This window comes from Spinacia oleracea, chromosome 2, assembly GCF_020520425.1.
Source record: "Spinacia oleracea cultivar Varoflay chromosome 2, BTI_SOV_V1, whole genome shotgun sequence".
NCBI lineage: Eukaryota > Viridiplantae > Streptophyta > Magnoliopsida > Caryophyllales > Amaranthaceae > Spinacia > Spinacia oleracea.
The window spans coordinates 1,558,095-1,571,946 of record NC_079488.1 but is presented as its reverse complement, the minus strand read 5'-3'; the positions used below and the strand labels follow the sequence as shown (position 1 = coordinate 1,571,946).

Sequence of the window (13,852 nt, the reverse complement as noted above, 5' to 3'; positions counted from 1 at the left end):
GATTGATCAAGATAAAACGACTGGGCTTTAGTTAAATCAAATTCGTTTTCGAAATACGACCCAACAAATCCCGATTAAATAAATTCGTTGAATCTATTTAATAAAATTCGGTTTTCGTAATTAATTAAAAGTAAAAGGGCATTTAATTCTCATTAAATGAAATTAATTTGTAAAAATACTTTATAAATACGACGAAATGCTTTATAAATATAATAAAATATATTTATAATTATAGAAAAATACGAGTTATTACAGTCTACCCTCCTTAAAAGAAGTTTCGTCCCGAAACTTGGGCACAGAAATCACAACTTTAAAACTAGACTTGAGACTATTTTGAGACTTTAGTGCGTTTTCTTTGCAAAAAGTTTTAGTTGCTGTACTCTTTAAGTAATTCAACATCACAATAAACAGTGAAACTTCACTGGAAACAACGATTCAAGCATATCCTAAAGGATAAATTGGGTGAATAAGGTAAAAAGCGCAAAATTCTACCGCACTCTACCCCCCTTAAATAAAACGAGTTACGGCCCCGTAACTTAACTAACCTCGGGAAAAATCTCGGGATATTTCTTTCTCATTTCCTCCTCCGCTTCCTAGGTAGCTTCCTCGGACTCTTGGTTAGACCACAACACTTTAACGATCTTAACATCCTTCGTTCGTGTACTACACACTTTGCTATCAAGTATCTTGACAGGTCTTTCCTCAAATGTCAAACTTTGGTCTAACTCTATGGTCTCCGGTTGTAGTACATGAGACTTATCCGGGACATACTTCCTCAACTGGGATATATGAAACACATTATGCACTCTATGCAAGTCCATGGGCAAGGCTAGTCTATACGCTACCTTCCCTATCCGTTCTAGGATCTCATATGGGCCTATATACTTTGGGATAAGCTTTCCCTTCTTCCCAAATCTCATCACACCTTTCATTGGCGAAACCTTCAGCAACACTTTGTCACCTATTTGGAACTCTTCATCCCTACGCTTTAAATCTGCGTAGCTCTTTTGGCGATCTTGCGCGGCTCGGATTTTAGTCCTAACCTGATTCATAGTGTCCTCTATCAATTGGGGACCTAATACAACAATTTCACTAATATCACTCCAACATAGTGGACTTCTGCATTTTCGTCCATACAGGGCTTCGAATGGTGCCATTCCAATACTGGCATGATAGCTATTGTTGTATGAAAATTCAATTAGATCTAGGCTATCTTCCCATCCACCTTGAAAATCAATCACACAAGCTCTTAGCATATCCTCTAAGGTTTGAATAGTTCTTTCGGTTTGTCCATCTGTGGCTGGGTGGAACGCTGTACTCATTTTCAATGTTGTACCAAAGTTCCTCTGCACACTCTTCCAGAAATTCGAAAGGAACCTAGAATCTCTATCTGATACGATATCCTTAGGAACTCCATGTAATCTCACTACATTCTTGATGTAGGCTTTGGCAAGTTGTTCCATTTTCCAGGTTTTTTTCATTGGTATGAACACTGCCGACTTAGTCAACCTACCGACCACTACCCAAATGTAGGGCTGTGCAAAAAATCCGGAAAACCGAAACCGAACCCGAAAACCGAAAAAATCGAACCGAAAAAGCGGGTAACCGAACCGAAATAATAGGGTTAGGGTCTGATATTTTGCCTTTAAAAAAAAACCCGAACCGAACATGCTGGTAACCGACCCGAAAAGCGGGTAACCGAACCGACCGAAATTATAAAATTTAATTTAAAAAAAATAAAAAATATACTTTTATCCATTTATTCCAATCAATTTTTATTTACAATATTGAAAATTTTAAATTTCCCCCTTAAATTTCCCCCCTCAATTTTCACATACTACTCCAGCCCAATAGGCCCAACCATCCAATACTCCAATAGGCAATGGCAAAGTAAAATTAGGGTTTTACTCTAGGCTTCCAACTTTCAGTTTTCACTTTTCACCTTCAACATTTCAACTTCCTCAAAACATTGAAAGAGAAAGAGAGACCCTAAGCGAGTAAGCGCCGTTCTGAGCATTCTCCAATCTCCACCTCCGGCGACTTCATCCATCATGTTTGGTAAGTTATTTGATTGTTTGAATTTTGTTTCATTTTTACTTATATCTCAATTGTTTCATATTTATGAATTCCAAGATAGAAATCAACCGTGATGAATCACGAGCTAGTTTCTTCCAATTTTAGTCCCACCTCTAAGCTTTTAGTCCCTCGTAATCTTTAAAATCACTTCATCTTCAATATCGTAATCATCCAGTACTCTCATCAAACCAACTTCCTTTTTTTCTTTTTTAATATTTAGCAATGTCTGATTTACTTGTAAAAACAAGGAAATTGCTTTCATTTGTTTTATTTATGTCGTTTTCATCTGCAAAAGTTCAATCCATTACTTTCTAAATTTAATTATGCACTCATGTCTCAGGTCATGGAGGAACGCATGTCGACCCCTTCGACTGGAAGCCCCTCGCCGGACTTTGAAGGATATTAATTAACAAGACTCCTAATGTTGGAAAATGGAGGTTACTCAGGCTGATATATGGTTGTATGCACTATTGCACTCTTGCAGATTGTATGGAATTTTGTTTTAAATGTTAAATGTTGGATATTTTTATGTTATGGAATTTGTGAACCTGATAATGGCTGATAATGGTTGTATGCACTCTTGCAGATTGTATGGAATTTTATTTGGAGATTTGCTAAGCTAATGTATGGCAGATTCTATAAATACGCTGAATATTCATTGAATTTGTTATTTTATACTACGTAAATCAGATATTAATTTAAACTATTACCCGACCGAACCGACCGAAAAAAACCCGATACCCGAAAAAGCGGGTACCGATAGTTATGGATACGGTTTAGGGTCGGCATTCTTATAACCCGAAACTAACGGTTACCCGAAATAAATTCATAACGGGTAACCAAACCCGGTTTTGCACACCCCTACCCAAATGGTGTCATTTCCACTTTTCGACTTGGGTAAACAAGTGACAAAGTCCATTGAGATACAGTCCCACTTCCAACCCGGAATCTCTAAAGGTTGGACCTTTCCCTGAGATCTCCTATGCTCAATCTTAACCTTCTGACAAGTCAAACACCTTGCCACGAATTCATCCACTTCGTTTTTCATCCTTGGCCACCAATAGACCTTCTTCAGATCCTTATACAGCTTGTCACCTCCCGGGTGAACAGAATATGGTGTATTGTGACCTTCTCTCATCAACTTCTCCTTTAGTTCACCACACTTTTGAGGTACGCACCATCGTCCTTTATACCTCAAACTTCCATCTTCGTGGATCTTAAAATCAATCTCCTTCCCTTGCGAAATCTTTTCCTTGATCCGCTCTAACTTAACATCACCAGCCTGATTCTCCCTAATTTCATCAAATACTGACAACTGGATGGTTAAGGAATTCATCATACCCTCAAGGTATTCTCCACTCACTATTTCTAGATTCAATCGCTGCATGTCCTTACGTAACTCGTTAGCAACTACTAACGCATTCACACCATGACTTGATTTCCTACTCAAGGCATCTGCGACTATATTGTCTTTTCCCTCATGGTATTGAATATCCAGATCATAGTCCTTGATTAACTCCAACCACCCACGTTGGCGCATATTTAAGTCCTTCTGTGTGAAAATGTACTTCAAGCTCTTATGATCTGTGAATATCCTACATTTCACACCATACAGATAGTGTCTCCATATCTTCAATGCAAACACTATGGCGGCTAACTCTAAATCATGGGTAGGGTAATTGGATTCACATGGCTTCAACTGCCTCGATGCATACGCAATCACTTTCCCGTTCTGCATCAACACACACCCTAAACCATTCTAAGAGGCATCACTATATACATCATAAGTACCGCTCTCATCTGGCAGAGTTAACACCGGCGCGGTTGTCAATCGCGTCTTTAAGGCTTGGAACGCTTCCTCACACTGGTCATTCCACTCAAACTTCGCTTCTTTCTTCATCAAGGTTGTCATTGGTTTGGCGATTCTAAAAAATTCTTGCACAAAGCGTCTATAATAACCCGCTAAACCAAGAAAACTCCGAATATCGGCGACACTCTTAGGCGTAGGCCACTCACTAACAGCTTTTATCTTTGCAGGATCCACTGCAACTCCTTCCTTGGATACAAAATGTCCTAAGAACGCGACTCTTTCCAGACAGAATTCACACTTCGAGAATTTGGCATACAACTGATTGTCTCTTAGGGTACTCAACACTGACCTTAAGTGTTCCGCATGATCCTCCTCATTCTTAGAGTAGACCAGAATATCATCTATGAAAACCACTACAAACTTGTCCAAGAATGCATGGAATACTTGGTTCATTAAGTCCATAAAGATTGCAGGCGCATTGGTTAATCCAAAAGGCATAACTGTGAACTCACAATGACCGTATCTAGTCCTAAATGCAGTCTTTGGTATATCGTGCTCTGCTATTCTCAACTAATGATAACCTGACCTCAAGTCAATCTTTGAAAACATTCCCGCTCCTTTCAACTGGTCAAATAGATCATCTATCCTAGGCAAAGGATACTTATTCTTGATTGTGACCTTATTGAGCTCCCTGTAGTCTATACAGAGTCTCATACTACCGTCCTTCTTCTTCACAAACAAGACTGGCGCTCCCCAAGGCGATGCACTTGGTCTAATATAACCTTTCCCTAGCAATTCCTCAAGTTGACCCTTTAACTCACTCATTTCTGCTGGAGCCATCCGGTATGGGGCTTTCGAGATAGGTGCAGTTCTGGGTGCTAAATCTATGGTAAAATTGATTGGTCGATTGGGCTGCATTCCCGGGATCTCTTCCGGAAACACGTCCAGGAATTCACTCACCACTGCAATATCCCCTTGTTGCTCTTTCATCAAATGGTCTAGGTCTCTTACGTTGCATAAGAAAACAGGGTTCCCTTTGTGTATTAACTTCACGAGTTCCATTGCCGTGACGATTCCTACACTCATAGGCTTCCCAAAATGGCGATACGATACAACCTTCCCTAGACTAGACTTCAAGTGAATCTTCTGCTTCTCACAGTCAATCTTGGCTTTGAACATTGCCAACCAGTCCATTCCCAAAATCACATCTAAATCTCCTAACTCAAACTCAATTAGGCTAGACAAGAATATGGTCTTGGCTATGGTTAAAGGTACATTCCTATGGATCTTAGTGCATTTCACGATCTCACCGGTTGGTATCACTATGGGTACTTCAATCTCTTCAGGTTCTTTCAATCCTAACTTCTCTAAGATACCCTTTGATATAAATGAATAAGTCGCACCAAAATCAAATAGTACTTTAACTAAAATGGAGTTAATAGAAAAAGTACCAGCTATGACGTCAGATGAGTTTTCGGCTTCTTGCCTAGTGATCACATTCAGCTTTCCTTGGGCAACTCCCTTGTTATAGCCACCTCCATTGACATTTCCATTGGCATTTCGATTCCCATTCTGCTGATAGTTCCCTCCGGGCTTTCCATTACCCTGGCCATTCTGGCCATTGTTACCATTCTGGTTACCCCTTTGGTTTCCACCATTGTTTCCTCCATTCCGTTTTTTGTTATTCCGATTGTCGTTCTGGTGGTTGCCATGGTTAACTTGGTTGGGTTTCCCATTCTTGGCCCAACACTCAAATTCTCTATGGCCTAGCTTCTCACAAAACCTACAGACAACTTGGTTTCCATTACAGTCTCGACCTGGGTGATTAGTATGGCAACGTCTACACTCATAGACTCTCGTTCCATTCCATGTAGACTGATTCTTATCTCCATTGTTATTGTGGAAATTGTTTGTGTTTCCACCCTGATTTCCCCTGAACTGGAAATGGTTGTTTCCCTTGTTTTTCTTAAAGTTCCTTTGATTTTGCTGGCCACCACCTTGGTTTTGGTTACCAACATCCTTCCTCTTCTCACAACTTCCATTCTTCCTTTGCTGCAAGCCATACAAATGGGCAGCCTTTCCATATAGGGTGTCAAGAGATGTAAAAGTCTCTCCAGCAAGCATCAATTGCAAATCCATAGTCAATCCACTCTCAAATCTCTAAGCTCTAAGCTCCTCCGTTGCCACCACTTCCGGTGCAAATCTAGACAGCTCTATAAACTTGGAATAGTACTCTGTTACAGACATCCCTTCCATTTTCAACTCGATGAACTCTTGGGCTTTCTGCTTCTTCAGATATGGTGGGTAAAACTTGTTCCTTAAGGCTACCTTGAATGATTCCCATCCAAATCCAGGTGTAGCTCTCAAAGCATTCTCACACCTCTGCCATCACAAATCAGCTTCTCCCCTAAGGTAATAAACAGCGCTATTAACCCTAAGGTTTTCTGGGCAATTGACAGCTACTATAAGCTTATCGAAGTCCCTTAGCCAGTTCTCAAGTACAGTTGGGTCTATCTCCCCTTGATACAAAGGAGGCTTACTTTGGGCCACCTTCTTAAACATCTCACTAGCTGGATCAACTCCCTGGTTATTCCTATTCTGTGCTAAGTTCTGCACTACTTCAGCTAGTTGCCTAACCACACCGGCAATCCCTTGGGTAGTCATTTCCCTTCTCCTGAATAAAACAAAAGACTAACTTTAACAACTGAGTTTGGACACTGCCTTGCTAAAACATTGCACTAACTAGCCATACAATTAGTACACATACATGAAATATTCGGACCCTAAGCAAGATAGGCGCCTATTACGGGACGCTTTCTCTCTTAGTCCGCATCACAAAGTTCAAGTGGTGAAAATTGAACCACCTTGCAAGTATAATTTCATTGAAGAAATACATGAAATTCTTTTGCGATAATCGCTCAAAGAGAACGTAAACTTAAGATTACAGGTAAAAGAAAGAATTCTAGACTTTATTACTTCAATGGGAAAATAATACATCCTTTGGATCGTACTTTATTCGAAAAACCACAAAACGGAACTACTAAAACCATAAATAGTAGCTTATTACTTCACTAAAATTTAAGCACTAGCTATTACATTAGTAAAGTCTCCAAATTGCTATTCTACTATCCAACCTCCTTCACAAATTGGTGAAGAGTGCTCGTGGCCTTCAAAGTCATCAAAATCTTCCTCTGGATCAGACTCATACTCCATATCCTCATTATTCTGTTGTAGCTCACTGTTTACTTCATCATTGTTAGTCTCAGGCTCAATTTCTGTATCACTGGAGATCTCAATAGTAGGCTCAGGAATGATAGGATTAGGGTTCTTAATCTCAACAACATCATCATCACTATCCTCATCCATCTGAGTTTCTGTCTCATTATATAATCCTGTAAGGTTGATGTTTTCCACTGTTTTACCATCATCAAAACATTCCTCCGCAAGCTCTATAATTGTGGTCATAATCTCCACATCATATCTCCACCTACCATCTGGATCGAGTACCATTTTCCATATGCATGTCACGAAATCGGTTCTTAAGCTCTATGTATGGGTTCTTGGAAGGTAAGCAATGAATAACCATCTCTGCCATAACATCTTTCTTCCTTAGTTCGGGTAGGTTCTTCACTGTAGCAAAATAATTGCAAGCAAACTCGATCTTCTTCACATAAATGTGTGGGGTTTCACACTCTAGCTTCTCTAGGTTTCCTAGATTTGCGTACTTTGAAATCAACATCTTAGATCCTAAAAGTTAACAACTACAAAGTCTTACTAATGTGTTCCAAAAACAAAGTACGTTCGTTGAGCCATACAATTTCAATGCACAAGTACATGCTTAATCATGAATCGTGATGCAATTAATCACATAAAGCAAAACAAAACATGATCAAACTTTAAACAAAAGATCACATAGTTAAGGCATAATCACATAAACACTTGATTAGTATTGCATACTTAGATTAAATTCACACTTAGTCTAAATATGCCCTTCTTAATCTACCCTTTCCTCACTTAGAGTAAATAAAAAATTTCGAAATTAATTTAAATAAATAACTTCAAATATACACGAAATTATTAAAATTAAAATCGAAAATTTAAAATAAGAAATCGAATAATTTAAGAAATTAATTCGATTATTTTGAAAAATAATTAAAAGAAATAAGTTAAAAAATAAATAATTATTTTGGATTTTTTTTTTTGCGAAAATTTGGAAAAATCCGAAAATAAAATAAGTTTTTTTTAAAAAAAAAAAAAATCCGAAAATACTTCGGAAATTAAAAAAAATAATTCGAATCTAATAAAACTCGAATAATTAAAATGTTTTTCAAATACTTGAAATAATTGGTATTTGGCTTTTCAGAATTTTGAGTACTCAAAAACAGCATTTTGACTTTAGGAAAATAGTTTTCGAAAAAAAATCCTAAAGTTCCGCAATCGTAGTTTAAGGATTTACCACTTTGCACTATTAATTAATGCAAAGCAGCTCTCAAACTAGAGCTCTGCAAATACCACTTTGTAACACCCTAATAATTCCTTGCTTTTTATAAAACATTTTCCGACTTAAAACACAGGAATTACCAAGATATTACCGCCACCGTGATAACGGCTAAGGCTATTTACCAGAATTACGCAGCGGAATTAACTAACTTTCAAAACATATTAAATAAATAGTTAATGGTCATTAAAACAAGTTGGAACCGTTGAGGCCCAAATCCAAAGTATTAAACCATTTGAAAATCCATTAACTGTAGATAGTATTCGTCATGACTATAAATAAAAATAGAGTTTATAAATACGGAAAAATAAAACTCTCAACTCGAATCCCATGATAACTTCTCCCGCAAGTTATCTCTACAAACCTGCTTATTAAAAGTCTACTCCCCAACAACACAAATACAATTGATGGATCATCATAGGGTCATTAAGGCAAAGGCCATGACCAAAAGACATGAAGCACGAGGTCAGCAAAAGATGAGTACGAACAAGCTAGAATAACAATCTATCCTAACATGCTTCACTCGACAAATTAAATAATCCACATGCAAAAGCCATATAGTAAACAAATAAATATGGAACAAGACTCGACACATGACAAGACTCTTGACTCGCAGATTAATAAAAAGTAACTTCGAACGGGCCGGAAAAAAAAAGTATCCTCAAAAGGAAAGAAAAGGGTGATGGGAGCCAACCATACACCAAAATAAGTCGGGCTACTACCGACAGTTGGGCCATACCGACATGAATTCCAATGCACAACAGCATAAAAGAAGAATGAAACAACGTCTTGTATCATTCTAGGAGTACAAGTTTTCCGGCAAGACTCCCCCCATTGTTCATACTCAAGGTATATACGTTCCAAGAGTTTTGAAGCTCTTTGGGTTACACTTTACGTTAATTAGTATATTATGTTCAAGGCGACTCAAGACTCTACTCAAGACACAACATATAAATAATTGAACAATCAAACAATTCAACAATGACACTTCACTATTTTACTTCTTTAGGACTTGTGATCAAACATAGACTCAAGTGAAATTACTCCCATTGTTCCTTCTCAAAAGCACTGTTTGAGATAACCCGACATTGCCTATTAACAAGCGGGGTGTGCCCTTAGCACGAATTATCCTTAATTCAATTCACATAGACTCTCTAACATATTCTACCCCTTTAGTAGAATGTATATTGCTCACTGGCAATATTCGACTGGCTCAATAATTATGCTAGACATCTTGTACTATAGCATAATAATAATAACAACTTGCATGCGCACTACTCATACATGCAAACCAACTTTAACAACATGCTTGACATAATTCAACGATTATAAAAGTCCATAACATGATAGTTCAATAGAATCTATAAAGCATAATTCAATTCATAACATGCTCGTTCACATAGATTCAATAATAATAATAACATGCTCGTTCTCAATATCAAACATGAATCCATAATAACATACTCATTCCCAATCATCAAACATGAATTCATAACAACATATAAGTTCACATGATTCGCATTCAATACACTTCACAAAGTCCTCAAGGGATGGGTGGTCACCCTAGTCTTGTACGTACCTGGAATACCTAAGTACGGGGGCCACTGTGCGAATCACGACTCACTAGAAATCAACTCCTATAAACACAAAAAGAGAACTAAATTATTATCCATGTTTACTAAATTTCCAGCAACTATTTAAGATTCTAAAACCTTTATTTTAATTAGAAATCAATCATTACTCATTAATTTAATAGTCTCTAATAGTCAACTCATGTCCTAACATAAAAACATTGACTTTTTAGCTTTAAAGCCATTAAAAACCAACTTTTTAAAGCTTATGAACAATCTGAAAATTTAAGTTGATTCCCTCATTAAATTATGTGAACCAATCGCTTAATTAATTGAAATCAAAACCCTAACAATAGTTTATCCCAAAAACATGTTTTGACTTCAAAAATCAACACTTTATAAACTTATTTAATCTGAAAATAATAATTTCAATCATCAAAACCAATCTCTTTGGTTAAAATACAACACTAACCCAATACGGTGTTCATAACTGTTCTAATCAATTTAAACAACAACAATTAAATCAATTTAAAACTGAAAATTAATATTTTGAAAATAAATTTTGATTGAAACAATTGATCAACACACACACACAACGATTAATTGATAGTGTGTGTGTGTGCCGACCAACGCACACGACAAGCAACAACAACAACAACAGCAGCTGCGCAACGCACCGCAGCAAGGGCGCGCGCGCGCACGAAGGGGCAAGGCGACGAGGCTGGGCGCTGGGCACAGGCAAGGCACACACGCGCACAACACTGCTGTTGTGCTGTGACGCGACGAGGGCAATGCAAGGAGAGCGCAGCGCTGGGCGAGCACGACCACGCAGCACGCAGGCACGGAGTGCTACGCTGCGGCTGCGGGACGGGCGAGAGATGGGTGAGAGGGCTGGCGCGCACTGTTAGGTTATGATACATATGATATTACATAAATCATGCGGAAACAACCATTAACCCAGGATTACATATTATTTACACATAATCATATAGCATAATTTAGATGCATACTCTTTGTTGCGTGCCCTCCCTAGCTGCGCCCGAACCGAGCAAGAACAAGTCTTTAGGACTCCAAGTGTCGTCCCTCCGTAGATAGTCCACAGCACGTCCGGATCCGCCTTAAGATTGACCAACTAGAATCGCCCTTAAGGTACTAGAATTTTCGGCACTTTTGAGCAAGATGTGTGGCTGAATTTTTCTCTCAAAAACTCACTTTGAATACTTTAAAAAACTCGTTATAAATTGTGAACCCAGGCCACATATTTATAGGGTTATGGAAAGGGAATTGGAATCCTATTCAGATACAAATTAATTAAACCTAGAATCCTACAAGAACTCTAATTCAATTAATTTATCAAATAGAATTAGGAATTTAATCATTAACCGAACTCTGCACGTTTTAGGAAACGTGCACGAACACAAACACTTACGCACACACACACGGCAGCCTCGATGGGCCGCCCATGCGTGCGTGCGAGCAGCAGCCCACGCAGCGAGGCCTGCGCGAGCCACAAGCCCACGCAAGCACCCGCGCGCGCTGCGCGCGCTGTGCGCGCTGCCACGGCCTGCTGGGCCTGGCCTTGCGCTGGGCCTGGCGTGGCTGTTTGTGTGGCGCGCTTGGCTTGCTGGGCGATGGCCTGGCTTCGTGTTGGGCCCTCGTCCGGCAGGCCTCGTCCGATGCTTATTCGTACGATACGCTTCCGATTAAATTTCCGATTCCGGAATTCATTTCCGATACGAACAATATTTAACATTTCCGATTCCGGAATTAATTTCCGTTTCGAACAAATATTTAATATTTCCGTTTCCGGAATTATTTTCCGATTCCGGTAATATTTCCGATTCTGACAATATTTCCGTTTCCGGCAATATTTCCGATTCTGGTAATATTTCCATTTCCGATAATATTTTCCGATACGTACCATGTTTCCGTTTCCGGCAACATCTACGACTTGGATAATATTTATATTTCCGATACGATCCATATTTCCGTTTCCGGTAATATCATCGTTTCCGGAGTATTCATTTCTTGCCTGTGACGATCTCAGCTCCCACTGAAACCAAGATCCGTCGATCCCGAATATCCATAGATAGAGTATTTAATGCCATTAAATACTTGATCCGTTTACGTACTATTTGTGTGACCCTACGGGTTCAGTCAAGAGTAAGCTGTGGATTAATATCATTAATTCCACTTGAACTGAAGCGGCCTCTAGCTAGGCATTCAGCTCACTTGATCTCACTGAATTATTAACTTGTTAATTAATACTGAACCGCATTTATTAGACTTAACATAGAATGCATACTTGGACCAAGGGCATTATTTCCTTCAGTCTCCCACTTGTCCTTAGGGACAAGTGTGCATTTCCTAATTCCTTTGTCGCTCGATGCTTGCTCTTGAACATAAGGTAAGAGTTGTCATCCTTATTATGTCCAGAGGTGTTCCTCGGTTTCAAAGTTCAACTGATCAAATAAACAGATAATCATAGCCTATGATTCATCCGAGCACGGCCATGCATTTCACAGTTTCTAGCTCTCCGAGTGGCCTTGTACAACTTTTAAGCATCTCATCCCGATTTATGGGAGGACAATCCCAATCTTGCGATCTTGAGATTAGACTTCGTTTGATAGGTGATTACCTGAGCGTTGCCTTTATAGCCTCCTTTTACGGTGCGACGGTTGGTCAACGTCAAAGCAACCAGTTCTCAAACAAGTAATCTCAAATCACTCAGGTATTGAGGATTTAGTGTCTAATAATTTAATGAAATTTACTTATGACAGATTTTCATCTCTTACAGTAAAGTTTCATAGGTCTTGTCCGATACTAGTCTTCCCAAAGTAAGTATCTATGCAAATGATTATAACATTGCCATGTCCACATAGTTCAAGAAACAGAACTACTAGTCATCTTGCATTCTAATCGTCTAACGTTTTCTATGCGTCCAATTTTATAGAAAACTCCGACTAGGGACCATTTTCAACCTTTGACATTCAAGTTCACTTGATAGACATTTCTTAGTCACAGGACTGGTCCTGACAGTCTATCTTGAATATATCGTCAAATTGAAGGGACTCATCATTTAATAAACCACAAATTAAATGGAAAAATGAATTCTTTTCATTTATTGTGAATGATTAACCAATAATGTTTTACAAAGATTTAAACTCTAAAACTTTAAAACATTAAACAGAGATATCAAAGCCATTCTCCAATATGCTTGATTCCCAAAGCTGCAGTGTGCGAGTTGTGCTTCGCCTGCGGCAGAGGTTTAGTTAATGGATCTGATATGTTGTCATCAGTTCCAATTTTGCTTATCTCGACTTCTTTTCTTTCAACGAATTCTCGTAGAAGGTGAAATCTACGAAGTACATGCTTGACTCTCTGGTGGTGTCTAGGCTCTTTTGCCTGTGCAATAGCTCCGTTATTGTCACAATACAGGGCTATTGGTCCTTTAATGGAGGGGACTACACCAAGTTCACCTATGAACTTCCTTAGCCATATAGCTTCCTTTGCTGCTTCATGTGCAGCAATGTACTCCGCTTCAGTTGTAGAATCCGCAATGGTGCTTTGCTTAGCACTTTTCCAGCTTACTGCTCCTCCGTTGAGGCAGAAGACAAACCCAGACTGCGATCTGAAATCATCTTTGTCGGTTTGGAAACTTGCGTCCGTATAGCCTTTAACAATTAATTCATCATCTCCACCATAGACCAGGAAGTCATCTTTGTGCCTTTTCAGGTACTTCAGAATATTCTTGGCAGCAGTCCAATGCGCCTCTCCTGGGTCTGACTGGTATCTGCTCGTAGCACTGAGTGCGTACGCAACATCCGGGCGTGTACATATCATAGCATACATTATTGAACCAATCAATGATGCATATGGAATCCCATTCATTCGTCT

General features: G+C 38.9%; 1 long non-coding RNA gene across 1 annotated transcript; it reads left to right on the top strand.

The window, feature by feature from the left end:
• Positions 1 to 1,859: 1,859 nt before the first annotated feature.
• LOC110777850 (uncharacterized) lies at positions 1,860 to 2,719 on the top strand. Its single transcript, XR_002530592.2, has 2 exons — positions 1,860 to 2,058; positions 2,417 to 2,719. It is a non-coding gene; the product is annotated as an uncharacterized lncRNA (long non-coding RNA).
• The last annotated feature ends 11,133 nt before the right edge of the window (positions 2,720 to 13,852 follow it).